Source organism: Chamaea fasciata, unplaced genomic scaffold, assembly GCF_029207755.1.
Source record: "Chamaea fasciata isolate MVZ Bird 193981 ecotype frontalis unplaced genomic scaffold, bChaFas1.0.hap1 SCAF_6, whole genome shotgun sequence".
Taxonomy (NCBI): Eukaryota; Metazoa; Chordata; class Aves; order Passeriformes; family Sylviidae; genus Chamaea; species Chamaea fasciata.
The window spans coordinates 64,457,715-64,473,729 of NW_027094091.1; the positions used below are offsets into that span (position 1 = coordinate 64,457,715).

A 16,015-nucleotide genomic window follows, 5' to 3' on the forward strand; every position below is an offset into this window, starting at 1 on the left:
TCTCTGCCCAGCCTGTCTTCAGAGCACAGCTGCTCCAGCCCTTGGAGCACCTCCATAACTCTCCTCTGAACTCATTCTGCCAGGCCCATGTCCTTCCTATGCCGGGGCCCCCCCACACAGATGCAGTGCTGCAGGTGGGCTCTGAAATATGGATGAGAGGGCCACAGTCACCTCCCTTGACCCGCCGCCCTTCGCTCCTTTCCATGCAGCCCAGCACAGGGCTGCCTTTCTGGGCTGGCCGCACAGACTGCCGGCTCACGCTCAGCTTCTCCTCCAGCCGCACCCCAAGCGCTTCTCCTCAGCCCCTGCCCGCTCAGCTTCCCGTCCCCTCAAAGCCCATGCTGAGAGGGGGCTGCAGCCGCTCTCTGTGTCATGGCAAAGCCCTTCCAGAGCCCCGGGGCCAAGGCAGAGCCCTCCCTGAGGGACAGCCCTCATCCCCAGCCTCCACCTGCACACGGAGCCACTGACCACAGCTCCCTGCCTGCGTCCACCTGGCCAATGCCTCACGGCCCGCACAGCCCACCCTCCAAAGCCAGGCCTGGGCAGCGTGGGCCCCGGGCTGTCTGTGTGTGCCACGGCGCCTCACAGGGGCTCTGGGCACACCAGCCTCATCAGAGACTGCAATGGTGTGGGAAATGGCTTCAACATTGCCAGGAGGGAGACCTGCAAATAATGGCAAAACTGAATAAAAAGGCTGAGACCACCCAAGCCCACCCCTCCTTCACCTGACTGCAGCTTTGGGCTGGGACTTGGGCTGCCCAACACAACCTGAGATACCTTCAAGGTGACACTAGTGCTCAATTACCTCTGCTCTGGGGACAAGGAAACAACACTAAGGCAGGAGAATGCATCCACAAGAAAGCCAAACCCAGCGGCTGTCCTGAAAATCACCTTGGGCCAGGCTCGGGCAGGGAGGCCATAGCCCACAGGCTCATCTGCTGAGGCCACTTTTGCACACACTGCCCAACACCAGCAAGGGAGGAGGAGGGTTCTGGGGCTCTGCTGTAACCTCTGGTCACAGGCAGTGGACACCCATCCTTCCTCACACAAACTGGCTCAGCTCTAAAATCCTCACCCCAGGAAGGCCACATTCTAGAGGCATCTCTATGAAAACTTTTATAGTTGGGTCTTGACACTGGGATAGTGTAAATTCTGAAGAAAGTGAAGATACACACTTCATTTATCTGGAACCTTTGATCCCAGGAATATCACATCAGTAGGACTTGCAAATGTTATGATCAGATATTTTTATGAACATATCCCTACCCTGTATCAGAGAGCCTTGCAAAAGCTTTTCCTTGGCAGTAACAACCGTGAGCAGAAGCCACTGGAAAAGAAGAAAAAGAAATCTTTGTCAAAGTTTAGAATTTTTGGAAGGGTACGTGATCTATTTAGGTAAAAGTTTCATCTCTATTTTTGAATGTCAGGTATGCCTATGCTTGACAGCATGCAATAGCAAATTTATTTGTATTTGTGCATTGAGATAAATAGCCTAAGAATGATTTACAGAAATTTATACCCATATGTTTAAGTGACCCTGAGACTGTCTTATGGAACCAAAGACAACCGGAACCAGAAAGAAATTTGTCCATCTGATGGATGTGGTAATTTAAAACACCCATCATATTAAAAATGTTTTTTCTGCTAATTCTGTTTAATTAAATACTGTGCAAAAATTTAATCTCAAACTGCTTAAAATCTTAATCATAAATATATTTGGAGAAGGTTTAATATTAAACTGCATCTTATTTAATATATTACAACACCTTTTTAAATATTAATCTTATTTGTCACTTTACAACTCTTCTCACCCCAACTCTCTCACTTTTCAAATTCCATTTTGTTCAAAAGGCAACATTGCTGCAATCAAAGACCTGCTTCACAACTCTAGTGGTCACATTCTTGTCCTTTATAGCATATTATGCCTTTTTCTTTAGAGGGTAAATTTGGGAAGGGATAATCTTGCTATGAAGTAGACAGTCATGTTTCCTGAACATGCCCTCTTCAGTACAATGTTACCTATAACCCTTTTAAGGAAAACCTCACACTCACATTTAGTCGATTTTGTTAAATTAATTATACAGAGGCTGCAACTCCCCTCTGGAGAGCAATAATGGCTTCACCAGTCATCAGCTGAAATATTTCATTAAACTACTCTCAAACCTTTGAAGCTCATCTTAATATAAGCCATTGTTATAAATATTAATTAAGTAATCTATTTTGAAGGAAGGAGTTGGAAATGAGTACACAATTACCACAAAAGCAAAAGATAAATGGTCAATTTACATTCAGCAGGAGGTGATGCTTGATGTTCCATTAAGAGACATTAAACTTCTTGGCTAATTTTAAGAATCAAGTGAAAGAAGAAATTTTTTAGTGAGCTCAATGGGACATTGATTAAGCCAAAATACTAAGATCTCCATGCCCAGTGAGGGTGAAGTATTTAATTTCAAGAAAAAGAGTGACTCTTATTCAGCTGGACTCCAATAGACTTAACTGGATTTCAATAGATTAGAGTGAAAATATTCATTCAGCTTAACCTTGAAATTGAAATATATTTTCTTTTTTCCTTCTATGTCTCTTTAATAAATCAGAATAAAAAATACCTGCAACCAAAAGTACTTTCCTGTATAAAAACTATGACATCAAACTCTTCTGCACAGGACAGACATTATGTTTTGTTTAACCTAAAATACTCTCTGTTTTTGGTTGTTTGTATTTCTATACAAACTTTTTACTGTATTTTGCTCTAAAGATATTAAGATGCAATAAATATAATGCCGCTTTACATTTGGCCACTGCACAAACACTTATATATCTAGAATATAGCACTATAAGGGCTCCAGAAATCTTAGGTTTCTAACGTTTTCTTTTAATTAGGATACACGAAATCAAGTTTCACAACCCTCAGAAAGTAAGCAATGAAAGGAAGAGTAGGCGTTATACCTAGAAATAGAAAAGAATATTTACAGTGTCTCTAATTTCATCTATCATTATGTTCAAACTTCAGGAAAACATTTGGTTTTCAAAATTTTAAGACTCTTTTCAAATATAAGACTTTAAACTGTTTTTTGTGGATTCTACAGGAAGCAAACAAAGTTTCATCTCCTTTGGAGTGACTTTTCTTTTCACACTTTAAATAGCAGAGGAAAAAAGAAAAAAACACTACAGAAAAGTACCTTGCTGAAAGTATGAGCAGAAAGCTTTTACAACTGGAAACAAAACGAGTACAAGTTTGGTTTTTCAGATGAAATGTCAGAGAGGTTAAATTTATTTTGTAGAAGCATGAGTGGATTAATGAAAAAGGAGTTCTTGCTTTCAACAGGTTTTCACCAAATGGTTTCCCAAATGCTACATTTTGCATCACTAAATGCATGACACCAGCAGTAGTGATGGCCATTTTAGGATATGGTGTACATTGATTTTTTTTTGCCTTCTATACTTCTTTTAAATAACAAGTAGGAGTAGGTCTAAAACTCAAATATTTTAGCCTGAAAAGGCACACAGGCATCACCTTCCTCTCTTACAGAGACAGCCTTACAAAATTTAGATTGTGAGTAAAGTAGAATGAGAAATTAGAAACATTAGTCTTATTAGTATTAGGCAAATTTATAATTATCAAAGCATTTATTTCCCATATCAGACACAGAAAACAGGCTTCAGCTTTTAATTACAATAATGCCACACCAGCAGTACAAAAATAAAAAGACAGGAAAGACCTGCATAGCCTACACCTTTATTTTGACTTCCAACATCTGTGATAATTGAAATTAGATGACCTCTTTCAAGCTAAAAAATTCGTCTCCATTAGGAATATTTTACTCATTAAATTTTTTACTCATTAAATTTTTCTCATAAGATACCATTTTTGAATTTCTGTATTTAAACAATTGGTTGTTGGCTGCCATAAATGTTACAAGAACTTCTTTTCATGTGAAGTTTTATTTTCATCTTGAATATATTTGGGTAATCTTTCTAGGAATCCCACAAAGACCCCAAATGAAGATATTGAAGACATAAATCTTCCCTTTCTCTAACTGAGTGAATGTGCTGACCACAAACAAGTCATATTCTGACAATCTATTAACTTGACAGAAAGAATAATATTTTTTGAGGAAGAGTTCCAAAAACAGAATAACTTTGAAGATTCTGTCTCTGACCTCATTACATGAAAACAGGATATATTTCTCTGACAGATGCATATGGATTTTATCTTTCTCCCCTGGTAATCATTCAGAATTACAATTTGCACTACTCACAGAAATGTAAATAGTGGAAAGCTTTGCTGCTCACAAAAGCAAGAATGTGAAGTTTAACATTTTATTCCTTCTTAACTTGAAAAACTCCTTGACTATGACTTAGCAAGACTTGTTTTCAAATGCTCAACAGCTGAGACTTCCTACAGTAGAAAATATAGAGCAGAAACAGCTGTTAACAGATTTATAGAGTGAGACAAGTTGTATGACTTGGAGAAACAAGAAAGATGGATGGGTAATGAATTATTTTGGATGTTGAAATGGTACAGAAAAACAGAATTAAGACTGGACAATTCTGGTGCTAGTGGTGATGCTGAAAGCAATAACGGATGTCAGCTGAGAGATGTAAATAAAGGATGCCATAAAGAAGTGCTTTAGATTTGAATACTATAGTCATTTTAATTTCTTAAATTGACTCAAATGTTGAGATTTTTGCCTTTTGAAGAAAACCATAATAACAGAAATTTCCCTTCAAGGAGAGCAGAGCACTGCCATCAAAAGAAATGCTCTTGTTACAGAAATTATTGATTATAATAGCTTTGTCTAAAATGCCTTCTTACTCAGGACTGACTGATCAATAAATGTACCCAAATCATGCTAGTTCCCTGCTTTTGCTACTAAATTATTCATTTCAGACATCATGTTCATTACAGAAGTTCTAATTTTTATAAAAGTCTTCCCTAAGACATTTATCCGCATTGCAGAAAACCCTCCTGGTAGCCATGTGGTTTAGTTATTTTTATATTCCACATAGTCTAAGTATTTTCTCACACAAACAGTGCAATTACTTTATTTATTTTCTGTTTATTTGTTTGGATTTTTTCTGTTTCAACACATTTAGATAATTCTTTCAAGAATTTGAATTAATTATCCTCTCAGATCTTGTTAAAATCCCTGTTTTGCCCAGTTCATATGCCAATAGTGGTTCTGTGGATCATATTTGTAATGATTTATTAAGCATCCAAATACTTACGTCACATGTGCTGCTGTTAATCTACTTCTTTTTCATGTACTGCTGCTTTAATCAATGGATAAGATACAGATTTTAAAACACACCAACTTGGACACAAAACAGATTCATAATTATATCCAGGGTTTCATGAACTCACTGCAAGAACAGAAAAGGAGTCTGATTTTCAAGGGGAACCTTTAGCAGTACATGGGTATTGTGGCTGATGATGGGAAATAAATGCTAAACTGAGTCATAGTCCTGACCCAGGTCATAAGCAGATTTTGCTAAAAAAGAAAATATTCCAAGAATAAAACACAGATTTAACAGGGACACTAGAGCGTCACTTCATGCCAGGACACTTTTCCACAGGCCTGCTGGCTAAGGAAAGCAGTAAAGACTTTACAGCAACAAAAAGAGATGGCAAAAGTGCTGATGGTTAATTATAGGATCATAGAATATCCTGGGTTGGAAGGGATCCACAAGGATTATCAAAGTCTAATTCCTGGCCCTGCACAGGACAGCCTCAAGAATCACACCAAGTACCGGAGAGCATTGTCCAAATGCTTCTTGAACTCTATCAGACTTGATGCTGTGACCACTTCCCTGAGGAGCCCAAGTTACAGTGCCCAAGCAGGATATATATATCTGTAATAGATAGAGAAAATATAAATAAGCCTAAATAGGCATAAAGATAGCAAGAAAACCCACCTAAAAACAAACAAACAAAAAAAAACCAAACCAAAACAAACCAGTTGTAAGTGCTTGGATACCTGTCTGCTCAACCTCTGACCACAATAAAGAGAAAGATACCCTTACCTCTGAGCATGCCTTGTAAACTGTGGAACGTCAGCCAGCTGTGGTTGGCAAAAAGTTATGACATTAAACAAAAAAAGAGAAAAGATCAGGATTTCAATACTTTTGTCCTTTTCTCCAGTTCAAATGTCAAGCATGCTGAATTTTTTCATTGGTTTTTCTACTTTTCAAACAATAATCAGCAACAAAATATCAGCAAAGAAATGTCAATTTCATTAATAGAAGAAAAAATAATACTAACATTACAGATATGTAAAAGATACATAACAAATTTTAAATGAATTGCATATAAGATGTTAAACAACAGAATTTTTATTTTTAACCAAAGAGATAAAAGGTTTATTCACGTGAAAATTCAAGATTGCAGCTTCCTTCTGAATAAAGAAGAGTAGTATTACAGCTTTTTAAAAAAAATTTTTGAGGCTCTCAGAATCAGTTAGCTATTATTACACAAGCAATTTAATTAAAGTAATCTTTTGAGATTTAATAACTATCTACTGTAATGATCATAATTGTAAGAGAGAAAAACATAAAGTGTTTAATTTTACTGCAGTATTTACACTCTGTTTCACTCTGCTGCCCCATTAATTTATAACCTATATGCTCAAGACAGAAAAAAAAAAAAGGAAGCAAACTCAATTATAAACTATGCAGTACAAGGCATATTCTGTTTTATATTTATTCGGGTCTAATTCTAAATATAGAAAATGGGTTTTATATTTTTAAATATATCACACGAATCATTTAGGGCCAGAAAAATCTGTTTTATGTAAAGACTGGAACTAGATTTAATCCTTTTTCAACTACAGTTCTTTGTGGAAACTGTTTCAAGATCAGCAACCCAGGAAATCAGCTCCAAGAGAACCCATGTGTGAAAATTATCCTCTGCAAGTCCTTAATACAGAGGAACAGTCTTTATTACAGGTCAAGGTGGACTCTGCAGTAGTCCTGGCTCATTCTCCAGCAGGAAAGATGACAATATCCATCTTACCTGTAACAACCTATCGTTAGTGAGCAGCTCAATAGTCATCTAGCCTAGAGTCAACAATCTTCTACATGTCTGGGATATATTTTTTCTCACAACTATACATGTAGAATGACTGAAATTAGTAAAGAAAATTTACATTCCAATCTCAATACTGTTCACAGCTTCCAATGAAGCACTGCTACCTAAATTTGCCTTTCCACATCTCCTGCTGTAACTGTCTGTCCTTCTGCCCTCCACTTCTTGCTTTACTTGTGTCTCTTCAGCCAAAGTATTCCTCTACTCTTTCACTCTTCAGCCTTCACTTTCCCAGGGTACTCCGTCCAGAGTTCAAATGGTGCTGATTTCTGATAAACCACTTCTTCCAAAAGCCTATCCCAACCAGATAAATCAACTTATTCATCCACATTGGACATGTGGTATCTGTTCTAGGCACTCCTGCAAGCAAATGCAGCAGAGTCACGGGACAAAAGCATCTCACAGCGAGTCAGTCACCTTTGAAGTAGCCTTTTGACAAATCTTACTCTTGACAAATATCACAATTTCAACTAGACAGTCTGTGCTGCACAGAGACTTCTGGAACAGTATCTCTCATCCCCTGAATGGTTTCAGGGAAGATGAGGAGGAAGGTTGATGAGAAGAACTGATAATTCATTCAGACAGGGGGAAAGCTCAAAAGGTTTGAATTCAGTAAAATATTTGCAAAACAGTCCCTTCACACTGCTTTGTGCAGCTGTGAGCTGGAACTAAGGGTCCAAAGTATGATGTACTCATCAACTCCTTTCTGAGAGCAGCTATATCAGGCATCTCTGTGCGAGATCATCAATAAAATCATTTGATGTGATGTCTATTGCCAGCAGCTCACTTAAGTGACTCACTTTCATTCCAAATATCCAATAAAGCTTAGATTAGAATTAGATGTAGATACAAGAAATTACTACAATGATTTTTGAGTTCCTGCCAAAAAAGAAATAACAGTAACTCAGAGTGGAGACAACAAAAAGAAATATGAAGTAAGGATTGCTCTCTATATTTTGTAGTAGAAAAAAATGGGAGGTGTGAAAAAACATGGGGTAGGTTCAAAATAAAAAAAAAAAAAATTGAGCTGTTTCACAATGCAGTATGCATTATTACCCTGTGGAGCACAAATCAGTTTTAGAAGTTGGCAGAGATTCAAAGAGCAAATAGACGAACCAATACAATGTTTATCTGGGACAGGGTGTTTAGGACAAGGGCATCCCCTCCAGCTCCAGGAGCCTTGAAGACGAGAGGCTATTCTATGAGCATCATTGTTTGTCTTACTTGACTTTACAGCCTTCCCTAAACTTCCTGAACAGTTTGTTGCTCTGGGAAACAGAATAGCCCAGAAGAGAGTCATTGATACCATGAGCTGCTCTCATGCATTGAAATTCAATGAAATGAACTTACTATGTTTTACACATTTGACAGTAAAAACCTTCTCATAAAGAAAACAAGTGCCCCAAGCAGTTTGTTGCTCCTTGCCTTTTTATATTGCATTTGCTCAATGGATATTTTGGAGCACAGTGTTACCATGTGAGAAAATCACCCAGTCTGGTTATCTGAGTTTATATACGTTATGTAAAATCAGGGTTGACTTGGCTTCTTTATGAGACTGATGATCAACTTTTCACTTCAGAGCTATGATGGTACACAGTTTGCAAAGAAAGGAAATTCAAAATGTCTTGCGCACAATCCCAGCTGAAGAATGATCTGCAAAGATTCAAAAATAATAATCCAACCATCAAAAGGAAGGCAAAGGTATCAAAGAAGATCACAGAAGGATAAAATCTTTCTCACTAGGAAGAATATATAATCTCCTATCATAGCAAATACAAGTCTAATATAATCCATATGATTTCACTATCATTACCATAACAAAAACAATACCTAAGAGGTGCAAGGAAATCTGAGGTTTGCCAATTTTACTAAAGTTGTCCTTTCCCCTAGAAAATTCTTCAGACCTGTTGACAAACATCCCTTATGAAGAACTTCAGATGCCTCACATGGGAAGGACTGGCAATCCTCCGAAAGCAGGCTTACTTCTCTTGTACTGGCTGTCTGCACTTCTAAGAGCAAGAAATCAGCCTTCAGACTTTGTAGAAATCAAATGGGCACTGAATACGAGGGTGAGCAACCTCAGCTAAATGGAAAACAAAAGACACTGCATTTTGCCTCCTCAACTAAGGGCAGAAAAATCTCGCTTTTCCCATTTAGTGTTGACTTCTTTTAGAAGTTTCCCGAGTCTTCTCAGCTGGCATTGTGAGCAACCAGACAGTTCTTACAGACTCATGGTGCCGCATCATGAAGGCAGAAAAGAGAACCAAAACGGACAGAAAAGTGAGGCAAATCTCCAGCACTAAATCTCGAGCATGCTGTTTTACTTTATCAAGTTTGTCAAATCCTGATGCTCCTGCATAGGTACAGAATAAAACGGTGCTCTTTGCAATGGCAATGGAAGTAAATGTGACCTGACATGAAGCTTTAGGTCCTCTCAAAAGTTCTTAGACTATCAGTTCCTCTAAAGAATCAATAATCAATCTTCTTAGTGTTCTTTAATGATTCATCTAAAAAACATTCATTGTCATTTCATATTTCATTGAATTTTCCAGCACAAAGTTTCCTGTACTTTACCATGCAGATGCATGCTTCAGATTAAATTCTGTGTAGTTTAGGTGAAGACAGACTTTGTAAAGCAAGACTGAACTGAAAATTTAAATGCTATATCATAAATATAGAAGTCACAAAATAGTTGTCATTAGAGCATTCTAATTTTGCTTACTAGAAATGGATTCCACCATCCATAAACCTATATAACCAATAGAGATTTTACTTTTAGATGTCCTTTTTTTTTTTTTTTTTTAATTTGTAGATGAAAAATTGTCTATAGCTGAAGATGATTATTGCTCAGGGAACACATGATGCAGACAAACATGGTAAGAACAGCTACCAATACTTCCCTTTCATGTGTCATACAACTGGAAATCTGCTCTTTCTCACCTTTGTTTATACGTAGCCTTTTCCCTGAATATGGTAACAAAAAAAAATCTGAAGTTGGAATGTCCTAACACCCCATACTCATCAGAAAGAATATTGCTTCTTGTTCTGATCCAGCCTCTTCCCAGGACAAACTTATGTCTTCCAGTTTTCAAGTAAATTATGAAAAATCACTGCAATAGAAAACAGTGATTTCAAACGATGGTATCCGTAGGTTGGAGGCACAACAGTGGCACTTCCAAATTTCTGTAGTTTGTTCATTTGGCTAAAATCCTCATTCATAGTATTTAAGGGATACTTTCTACACTGTTTTATATACTGGGGAAAAAATGAGTTTCTTAGAACAAAGAGAAATGGCCTAATAGAAACAAGCACAAGCAAGCACAAAGAGAAAAGAAAGATAAACCAAGAGGAAAATCCTCATCGTGTCTTAAGTGTTCTTGGTATACCTCATCTAATAAATAATTTTTAGAGTAGGGAGCAACTTCCACCTTTGAAGGAAGTCTGCAAAGCCTCAACTGGTACTTCTTGAGATCAGAGAAAAGGCTCTTACTGACTTCTATAAGACTTTTTGGAGTGCTTGTGATTTTCTTTTCATGTTCTAAATGAAGAGCCAGGAAATCTCTCTGCTTTTACCTTAACACTGAGACCAGACATCACCTAATGAGGACAGCACTTATTTTCTTTTTTGTGCTAGTACTATGCCATGTACAATAGTGTAATTCAGAAAAAAAGCAAACTGAAGAATAACACCTCGCTTATTCTTCCACTGTGCTCCAAATAATCCTTGCTCGAGCCCAATCCCTCCTTTCCTCAGAACCCCTGCAAGTGACTGCAGTTGGCTTGTGCATTTGGCAGACAACACATTTACACAAGTTTATGAACAACCCCGCAGTGTATCTTCAGCTGGAAGTATGACACACATAGGGGGTCATTCATATTTTGTAATTGTTCGTATGATTTGAACTGGGCCTTGGTAAATTTGCCAAGACAAAAATCCTTTTTAAAAAATGCACATTGATACAGTTTGTGCAAATACCTGCATATATCCTCACAACACAGTTCTAGTTTCTAATTCTAAATAAATTCATGAATTCTACTAAATTCATCCTATTAAGTTTTAGATAAAATTGATTACTGTTTTTTACTTTTGTCCAATAACTCCTGTGAGTAACAGCATTTTCAAAATTACTGAATTTTTACTAAGTTCCACTACACCCGCAAATCCTCACAATTTTAGAATATAAGAGAATAATTTAGGAGGAAAATCACAACAAAACTTTACCCCAAAAAAGGTTCTGTCTATTGATTTTCTTTCATTTTAAACTAAAGGTACATTGAAATACATCATAGAAATCTGAAAAGAAAAAATTAAAAAGCAGGTCTTTTTAAAGTTTGTCAATATTTTTATGGCTATATCTTCAAAATATATCCAATCTTTAAAGCGTCAGATTTTTTTCCATTCCCCAGCCCCACATTGTTTTACGTTTTTAAGACAAGATTCAAGAAACAGATGATAACTTCATGTGCCAGTGTAAAAATCACTCAGACAAAGACCAGGCAGATGACATCACAACTTATATCTTCTTTTGGTGTTATTTTTAAGTGATGCTCAGATGATGAAGTAGCACCATTTTATTAATTAGGCTTATATATCTTTCTCTAAATTATTTGTCTGCACATTGAGAGGGCTATTAAGTCTCTTCAAGCCTGTCCCATCGTTATATGTTGAGGGGAGAAAGAGAGAAAGCCTTCCCGAAAGAAGAAATTGGATGACAATACATTAAATGTAAATGGAATTCCATTTTTAGTATGCGGTCAGTGATGTATGAGCTCAGAACTCAAGTCACACCGCATGAAAAATAGGAATGGCTGGGAATCAGCTGCACTACCAAATGGAAAATCTCAGAAGAAAGCACCTCTACTGCTCAGCTCAGCTGATTTACATCAGGAAGGAAACATCTCTTCCTTTAGCAACTTGCATCTATTTTGCTCAGCCTGACAGTATGCATTAAATATTTTGACCTTGGTGCCAAAACCACTTGAAATAGAAAACGTGGATGATAAAACAAGAAAAGGAAATCAAAAGACTAAGGCCAAAGTAGGATCCTATCTCATTTAAATAAATCAAACCACCATCTGGAAATAAACATATGCTTACCGGCTAAATTATTATTGAGGCATCTCAGATAACATAGACTTGATTTTTAAAAAACTGTAAGGATAACCTATCTCAGAAAACGATGACCCAGATTTTGACCTTTAATTACTCAGCCTAAAAGCATTGTCTGTCCATGTAATTGTAATTTTTGTTGTAAGTGGGCTAGAATCAGTTCATAACCATTTTTCTCTCAATGAATGAAAATTATTTTAAACTTTTAGTCAAAAGAATACTCATATTTCTTTATAAAAATACGCATTACTAGGACTTCCTTATTACCATTTCTCATTTTACTGTACAAAAGCTAACGTTAATACCAAATTTTCTCTTTTCTTAAAAGGTTACAAAATACAGTGTCTAATGAATCCTCTCTGCTGTTTTATATTTGACTATACCTACATTTATCCTTATTTCAATACAAAGAGTGAAAGGTCCAAACAGGAACCTGTCTTGAGTTAATTTTAAACTGAATTGCTGTCATGGGCTTTCAGTGTAAAACTGACAGCTTCACTCATCTTCAGAAGCCAAAGTTGAGAATTTATTTTATCCCCTCTAGAAAAATTCTTCATTTCAATGACATTTATTTTTCTGGTTGCACTCGTAGCTCTCAAATGAGATTCACAATTTCAGGCAATGGAAACTGTTGCACGCTAATCTGTACTAGAGCGACTGCAAAATATATTTTCTATTTGAAGCGGCAAAATTTAAAATACATGTATATTTAATCATATAAATCACATGACTCATTACCTCCCCAAGATTCTACTAGAATCTAATCTCTAAATGAAGTTTATGACCTCTGTATTTCCCTGTCATAAGTCATAAAGTCTTATTCTTATGGCTATAATTTTGAATTACATCATGACCTTTAATAGAGGACATTGAGAAGTCACATGGCTCTTGAATAGGTGTGAGCTGAGTTTATTTTAGCTCCTTCGAAATGCAGAATGTATCAAAATATTGAAGTGATGTAGGATATATGTCCCTGTGCCATTCTCCAGCAGGAAGATCATCACTTCCCAACACTTGCAGTAATCAGTGACTTGCAGCATCAGTGATTGCTTAGTATGCAGAAGAGCTAATATAAGAGGAGCCAAAAAACAAAAAGGCCAGCTAATCTGAACATGAAAGTACAAGTGATGTCTTTATTTTTAATAGTTTCTAGGTTTTTACAAGGGCTAGTTGTCATCTGACATGACTTCCAAATTAAGTGATCACTTTCTCTGTTGAAAATACTCAGAGGAAGAAGGCAATATTTTTAAAATTATATTTCAAAGGAGCAAAAATAAGGTATAAACATTTCAAAATTCTATAAATTAAATTCTAGAAAGTAAAACAATTGAGGAAGGAGTTGCATGGAGTGTACTTACGTCACTTTATACAATTATTTTGTAGTAGTCTGTTTCTATTGCACTACTTTTATATGTTAAGGCACAATGCAAACAAAAACTTTCTTGGAGGGCATCTATCTTAGCATTTTTAAAGGGCCCTGATACCTTTTCAGACCATCATTTTTGCTATCTGCACAGACTGAGAACCTGTTTTTCATTCATATATGGTGTTTTCAGTGTCATAAAAAAGACTCATGCCTTCTAATCAGAAGTAATACAAAGAAATGTTGTACAGCAAAAAGATAATACTAGATAGAATGTATATTTCTGAATTCTTACACTGCTTAACAAAAAAACCCCACCTTTACCTCATGCAAGAAAGAAAATAATTCAATATTTTCAATATCTTAAACTGTTTAGGATAAATTTCTAGATGGAGAGAAAGTAGAAACTAAATTTGATAAAACTTTGTCAGCACTGTGTAATATTGAGAACAAATTAGATTATAATGTGTGTATTCTGTTACATACAGGATCATTTAGAATTTAATGTTCAGCTCTGCAAATAATTTACTAAGTTATTTGACAAGCAATAAAAGTCACAAATTTGGTCATCCCATCAAATCCTGCACAGGTTGATAAAAATTAAGTGCTAAATGCAAGTACTCTGAAATAAAGTAAAATCAATCCTAAACTTGGTGAAAAGCGGAGATAGAGTGAGACCAAGAAAAATCTGAAATAGCTAAAGTTCTGATTTATTTAGAAATTGTCTTTCCATTACCCTGAATCAAATCCTTTATCTTTGAATTATAACATTAAAATAATCTCAGCTCAGACAGAGTATGCTATTATCCGGAAATTATACATATTCAAAATTTATACTCTATTTGTAGTTGTCAAGTACTACATTTCACAAATTTAAAAGCTGTAGTTTCTCAATTTTTGTTTGTCTCTCCCTTGATATAATTTCACATTTTTTTCCCAGTTCAGTTCTCTGATCTGTGGCCCATCCATGCTTTCCTCTATTCAATAATTAAATTCCCAGCTTCATAACTGAAGCATGACTATGCTTTTCATTAGTACAAGACTTTTCTTTTTAACTTTGCTTTTGTTGCAGATTCATGAAATGCCTTTTGAAACTTTTCAAGATGACACAGACTTGTAGAACGGATTAAAAGCAGAGGAAAATGAGCAGTAATGAGCTAATTTCCAGAGAAAAGCTCTCATTAGCATGAGGTCTTTTTGATTTCTCAAGAAAACCCAAACTGGTCTTGGGTGCAGATCCTTCCCTTGCACTCAGGAAATGTCCTGTTGTTGGGGAGGGGGATGGGAGATGGGGAGGAAGCGAGTCTAGTAAGTAGCTTTTTATTAGAATATCATTTTATCACTGAAAAGCCAATTTAGAAGTGTATTAGGGGAAACAGTTGTACTAGTGCTTCTGGTTTTCTTTTTTCCATCCTGTTTCCAGAATTTTTTTTAAAGAATGGTGTAGCAGAGGGCTTCATCAACATTCACGGCAGGACAAAGAAGAGCTAATGTTTCTATTCTGCTACTCGAAAAGTCATGATCTCTCAAAAATTTCATTAGTGTGTTACTTCAGATCAGTCAAGGGTCCAGTGGCTATGTTCCTTAATATGGATGCAAGTACAGTGCCTGTCTGATGTAGTTTTACAGCAGCCCTCTTGTTAGAGAGCAGAAATGAGCCCAGACACAGACTGCTTGTTTACCTCAGCATGAAAATGGTCCTGGTTTATTCCCCTTTACAGCTCAACCATCCTCACTCCAACCATTCACTGACTGCCTGCAGCAAGCTCCTACTGGAGGTTTCCCTTGCAGCCTCTGACTGCTGGTTATTTCCTGCTGAACTCTGACTGCAGGGATCAGTTTGCAGACTCTGACTTCAGGCTTTTACCCAGGTAGACTGTGACTGCAGGTTCCAACAACAGGCTCTGACTGCACACCCAGACTGACCTCACAGCAGGGATTCTCTCTCCCCAGGATCCTTCCTCTTCATGCTCCTCTTGTTCCCTCTTCCTCAAGGTTCCTTCTCTTTCATGATCCCCCTCACCAGCTAACCCACTTCCTTTTATCACACATATCTTTATTGTCAATACCTATGACTCAACAGGGCAAGGCTGCATTGGATAATTAACACAGCTGTTACTTATCAGGAATGAGGTCACCTGTATTCCCTTTTCCTACAATATAGGTGGATTTTGGGTGGCTCCTTTTTTTCATTTAGATGAGAAATTGTATCTTGGATTGAAAAAGTTTTCCAGTTAAGGCTGTTTCAATACAGACATTTTTTATTATTGAAGATAAAGAAGTAAAATAAAGCAAATAATATGATGAAATATTTTTCAACCACAGTTCCCTTGTGGTGAAATAGTCCAACCAGCTTGCCTAGGTTATTCAGTTGTCTTTCAATATCTACCTGAAGACATGCATAATCTACAGTCATAACATTTTATGGCAGATTGAGTATTGAATCTTATCTCCTACT

The 16,015-nt window shown here is 36.7% G+C and overlaps 1 long non-coding RNA gene across 1 annotated transcript; it reads right to left on the bottom strand.

The window, feature by feature from the left end:
- Positions 1 to 1,290: 1,290 nt before the first annotated feature.
- On the bottom strand, positions 1,291 to 15,557 carry LOC136290727 (uncharacterized). The gene is made up of 4 exons (XR_010721345.1): positions 15,484 to 15,557; positions 5,752 to 5,853; positions 5,230 to 5,364; positions 1,291 to 1,327 (listed from the first exon to the last, which is right to left on the bottom strand). It is a non-coding gene; the product is annotated as an uncharacterized lncRNA (long non-coding RNA).
- Between the last annotated feature and the right edge of the window lie 458 nt (positions 15,558 to 16,015).